We start from the raw sequence: 6,000 nt of genomic DNA, 5'->3' as shown, positions 1-6,000 counted from the left end.
AGAAAACGAAGAAACACAGAAGAAATCTAGCCGTTGCGTCGCAACGGCTAGTGCCTGGATCAGTCTGTGGACCGATCAGGCTCCATGTGGATCGGTCCACAGACCGATCCATTCTGTTCCGTCGCTGTCGGTCGATCGGTCCATGGACCGATCGGGACCTCTGATCGGTCCACAAACCGATCAGGGAACCTCTGATCGGTCCGTAGACCGATCAGGCTTCTCTTCTCTGCTGTGCCTCGATCGTTGTTCGATCGGTCTCACCGATCGATAACCTGATGAGGCTCTTGGATGGTTACCGATCGGTCCGGTGACCGATCGGGCTGCTAAATTATGATCGGTCCCCAGACCGATCCAAACTCCCCAGCCCTAAACCTCAGGCTTCTACACCAACATCCGGTCAACCTTGACCTGTTGGTTCATCATTCCTAGCATCTGGTCACTCCCTTGACCTTCTAGAATTCTCCACCAAGTGTTCGGTCAATCCCTTTGACCTACTTGGGCTTTCCTCTTCATGCCAAGTATCCGATCACTCCCTTGATCTACTTGGACTTCCCAACACCAGATGTCCGATCACCCTTGATCCATCTGGATTTTCCCTTGCCCGGCTTCACTCACCAGGACTTTCACCTAGCTTCACTTACTAGGGTTTTTACCTGGCTTCACTCACCAGGATTTTCAATCTGCCTGGCTTCACTCACCAGGACTTCCAAACTGCCTGGCTCCACTCACTAGGACTTTCCACATCCGGTCCAGAGAACGAGCTACCGAGCCCTCTCTGACCACAGTCCGGAGAACGAGCTACCGAGCCCTCTCCGACTTCCATCCGGTTCTCTTAAGCTCCCTAGCCCTCTCTGACCATTGTCCGGAGAACGAGCTACCGAGCCCTCTCCGTCTTCCTATGTCAAGTTCCCATACTTGGACTTCTCCGTGCCAAGTCTCCATACTTGGACTTTTCCCGTGCCAAGCTCCCTGCTTGGACTTTTCACCATGCCAAACTCTCTGCTTGGACTTTTCCCGTGCCAAGCTCCCTGCTTGGACTTTTCCGAGTCAGGTCAACTTACCTCGGGTCAACCAGGTCAACCTTGACCACGGGTTGCACCCACAATCTCCCAAGCTTGTATCCTTGTCAAACATCAAGATACAACTTTTCTGTTCACGTCAAACATCGTCAAACATAACTCGTCAAACATCAAAACATAACTCGACTCAAGTCAACTCGAGTCTGGTCAACCAGGTCAACTTTGACCTAAGGTTGCACCAACACTACTAAGCTGAGCGACTATGGAAAAGAACAACTTTGAACGACCAGGCGGAGAATTTTGACCGAGAAGCTCTCCCGCTCGGCCCAACAGTGGGACAGCTCATCATATCTTTTTAGGAGTTAGTGTTGCTGACAACAGGGCATGGTCAATAGACAAATCGTACGACGGAAGCTTCTACTGTCATGTTAGGGATTTACACGGCTTGTTAAGGAATGATGTCAGCGATAATTTTCTGATATGTCTCTTCATAGGACAGTTGGGAAAACGTGCACGTGCCTTAAGAAACGTGCACGTCTGTTACTGGAGCACTATATAAAGGAGGATTCATGCATCGGTGGAGGTATGCGTTATTTGTGCTTGAGCTTTCGTTGCTATTACATTCTTTCGCCGTCATTCTAGTATTTCGGTGACTAAGCGTCGGAGGGCGAACACCGGGACCGCTCCCATGGCCCGACACTGACATTCTTTGTGTTACAGAGCGGAGCGAAATCTTCACACAGTCAACCAAGCAGTCATATTCCCAATCAACCATCTTTATCATTTTTGGACAAGAATAATAGACTAAATAAAAAATTTACATAGACAATTATACTTCTTTAATCCTAATTGAGCCTCTTAAATAGGGCCTGGACCTTTTAAGATTCTTAGATTATCCTAAAGCATATAATTCTTGTTTACTTTTCAATCCTTGAGCTCTCTTTTTTTTTTATTCTCTTTAATTTAGAACTTATAGAGGTCTCTTGTGGTGGTGTTCTTAAACTTATCAATCTAAATCCTAAGATTCTGACATCTTTTACCTCCTATACCTTAGATTCATTCATCTTATCTACTTAGAGTTTCCTTATTTATTCTTTCAATTTATTATGAATTCATAAGGCATTCTTCTTTTAGATTCACATCACATTGCTATTTTTGTTGCATATCGCAACTACAAAATCAATAAGCCCCTTTACCATCAAATGAATGACGGAAAGGGATCAATGGTGAAAAAAATATGCTCGCTAAGGGCAAGGGAAATGGAAGAAGAGAAAGAAAGGAAACATGAAAAGGAGGGAAAGGAATCTTCCAAAGCCACCAATAATAATAATAATAAAAAGATAGTCCGATGCACGAAGCTCCCGTCATACGGGGTCTGGGGAAGGATTCAGATTCATTATACACAGTCTTACCTTACCTTTTGTAAGAGACTGTTTCCAATATTCGAACTCGTGATCTTTTAGTCACATGGCAATAATTTTACCGTTGCGCCAAGACTCTCCTTCCTTCCAAAGCCACCAATCTAAAACACATATTAAGAAGATGTGAACTATATTGATAATTGATAATGACTCCTCTCTTCATGTGTCAAATTGTAGATTTAGATCAGTTCTTTCATGTGTTTATGACAAAAAAATAAAGCAACAACAGAATCCAAATGGTGAACAAAAAGGTCAGTGTTATTGATAAGAGCAGGAGTAGGATGGCAACTTCTCATGGCCTTCTGTGGTGATTGATCACGGCACCCAAGCTCGTTTCCTTGTTGCTATACTCCCTTTGCATTTGATTGGGGTTTCTTTCGGCTTGAACATTTGACTTGGGAACTTTGATGGCTCAGTTCTGATAATAATTCAATAAGAACAAAGTCTCAAGATTGTTTACATTTCTTTCAATATGATGCGAAAGAGACGGCGGGGTCGCGTGGCTAGTGGTTCGACTCAAGACTGACTCGGTCTAATCTGAGGCCGAGTTCAGGTCAAACCGTCAGACTTCTAGACGGAGTCACCTAGATACAATTCGACCTACATCAAGTTTGATGAGAGACTCGATTAGGCGGGAGGAGGGTGAGTAGGAGTGGTAGGCGCGTGAATAGGTATGCACGGCTGATTTCGACTAGCTAGTTATTTACTTGATCATCGGAGGGGTTTCACTATGGGTTGCATTTGTTGGGACTGAAATGTAGCTAGAGGGGGGGGGGGGGAGGGGGGGGGGTGAATAGCTCGGCGCGATCTCGTGCTCGTCGTTGCTTGTTTCTTGAGATGATGTGCAGCGGAAAATACAAAAAAACAACACTCAAGGCTAACACTAGGAATTTACTTGGTATCCACCTCAAGAAGAGGTGACTAATCCAAGGATCCACACACTCACATACCCTCCACTATGAAAAACACTCCTTTTCGGTAACTACCGAAGGCAGAGAAGCCTTACAAGCTCTCAGTACAAGAAGAAAGGAAAGGGAAACAAAATACAATAAGATCTTACAAGTTTGCACACAAAACCCTAACCCTAACTTCTTCCTCGCCTCTTGACTTGGACGTGCACCAGCACAAGCCTCCAAGAATCTTCAAGAACTGGCGGTGAGAAGTTTGTGGAGTCGCTGTGAAGATCGTTGAAGAAAAGGATCGAAGCCATGGAAGTTCTACTGTGGGAAACGCTCGCCAATAGCTATATTCTGCGCCAACGGTCAAATCTCAATCGATCGGATTGCTCCCAATCGATTGGGGAGGTTTTGGATCGATTGGTCGATCGATCCAGAGCGCCTCTATGCTCCTGGGAATTACCTGGATCGATCGGTTGATCGATCGGTTGATCGATCCATGGCTTATCGCGTAAAATTGCAGCTCCCAATCGATCGCCCGATCGATTGGAGGCTCCCAATCGATCAGGCGATCGATTGGGAGGCTTTCTGTTCGTGCGACACTTCTCCCCAATCGATCCACTGATCGATTGGGAGGAGCCTTATCCCGGGGACTCACCCAATCGATCAGCCAATCGATTGGGCATGAGCCAATCGATCGGCTGATCGATTCAGTTCCTGTTTTTGCCCAAAAACAAGTCCAAAGTCTCCTACACCAACATCCGGTCAACCATAACCTGTTGGTTCATCATGCCTAGTATCCGGTCACCCTTGACTTGCTAGGACTCCCTCATCAAGTATCCGGTCAATCCCTTTGACCCACTTGGACTTCCACCAGATGTCTGGTCAACCTTGACCCATCTGGATTTTCTGGTGCCAAGTATCCGGTCAATCCCTTTGACCTACTTGGACTTCCCAACACCAGATGTCCGATCAACCTTGATCCATCTAGATTTTCCTTGCCTGACTTCACTCACCAGGACTTCCCTTCTGCCTAGCTTCACTCACTAGGACTTCTCCTTTGCCTGGCTTCACTCACCAGGACTTTCCTTACTGCCTAGCTTCACTTACTAAAACTTCTCCTCTGCCTGGCTTCACTCACCAAGACTTTCCTTACTGCCTAGCTTCACTCACTAGGACTTTCACCTGACTTCACTCACCAGGATTTTCTTCTGCCTAGCTTCACTCACTAGGACTTTCCTTACTGCCTAGCTTCACTCACTAGGACTTTCACCTGACTTCACTCACCAGGATTTTTTTCTGCCTAGCTTCACTCACTAGGTCTTTCACTTGGCTTCACTCACCAGGATTTTCTTCTGTCTAGCTTCACTCACTAAGACTTTCCTTACTGCCTAGCTTCACTCACTAGGACTTCACCTGACTTCACTCACCAGGATTTTCCACACCTGTCTAGCTTCACTCACCAGGACTTTCTAGTCTGCCTAACCTCCCAGTTAGAACTTTCACCTGACTTCTCTCACCAGGATTTTCCAGTCAAGTATCCAGTCAACCTTGATTTACTTGACTTTTCTTCATAATCTCCCCACATGAACAATTGCATATGCAATCTCTATGTCTTGTCTTCATGTATTGTCAAACATCGAAATCCAAACATTAAGACTCAAGCTTGATCCAATTCAAGCTCAGTCAACTAGGTCAATCTTGACCTAAGAAATATTACACCAATAGCATTAGCCTCCCTTCTAACTTTATTTGGTATTGGCAGCATCCTAGTCCATCTGTGGTTCGTGGAGACAATTTTAGAGACCAGATTTTCGCTAAAGCTAGACTTACCTGTTGTAGGTGTACCCCTCTGACCTCTACTGGTGTTGGATGACTCCAGCTTCTTACGACTCTACTCAAAGGCTTCCCGACAGCGGAGGAGGAGGACTACTACGATGTGAGCCTGGTGGACGGGTACAACCTGCCGGTGGCGGTGGTGCCGCACGGTGGCGGCAAAGGGTGTGGTGCGACGGGATGTGAATGGGGTGAGCCCAGAGGAGCTGAAGGTGATGGTGGCGGGCAGCAGCGAGGGGGAAGGGGTAGCGTGCAGGAGCGCGTGCAAGACATTCGGAACGCCCGAGTACTGCTGCAGTGCGCATAAGGGAACCCGCAGACATGCCAGCCGACAGCGTACTCAGAGGTGTTCAAGAGGGCATGCCTGATGGCGTACAGCTTACGCCTTCGACGACGCCACCTCAACCTCACCTGCACCGCTGCCGACGAGTGCGTAATCACCTTCTGTCCCAGCGCTGCCGCCACCACAGCAACCAGCAGCACCAGGTCAGTTCAGTTCCCGCCCAATTCTTTTTAAATAGGTGATTAAGTCGATTGATGAATTATTGAATTGCCTTCACCAATTTGACTTGTAGTAGTGATGCAAGTTAATCAACTCCTTAATGCCATCACTAAATGGATTCATGTCTGCAGCCAAAAATCTTCCGGCCAACATTCCGACGCCTACCAGCAGCCCTCTGTGGTCTCCAGTGGCGGCAACGAGTCGAGCAGGCTAACTCGATCGAATACCCACAGTTGCATCCCCATTCATTTAGCTTGTCTTATAGCATTCTTTGGACTGGTTTAGATTTTTGTCAGATTGATGAACTTCAAATAGAAGATAATGAA

Source organism: Zingiber officinale, chromosome 8A (genome assembly GCF_018446385.1).
Source record: "Zingiber officinale cultivar Zhangliang chromosome 8A, Zo_v1.1, whole genome shotgun sequence".
Taxonomy (NCBI): Eukaryota; Viridiplantae; Streptophyta; class Magnoliopsida; order Zingiberales; family Zingiberaceae; genus Zingiber; species Zingiber officinale.
Note: the sequence above shows the minus strand (reverse complement) of the source record.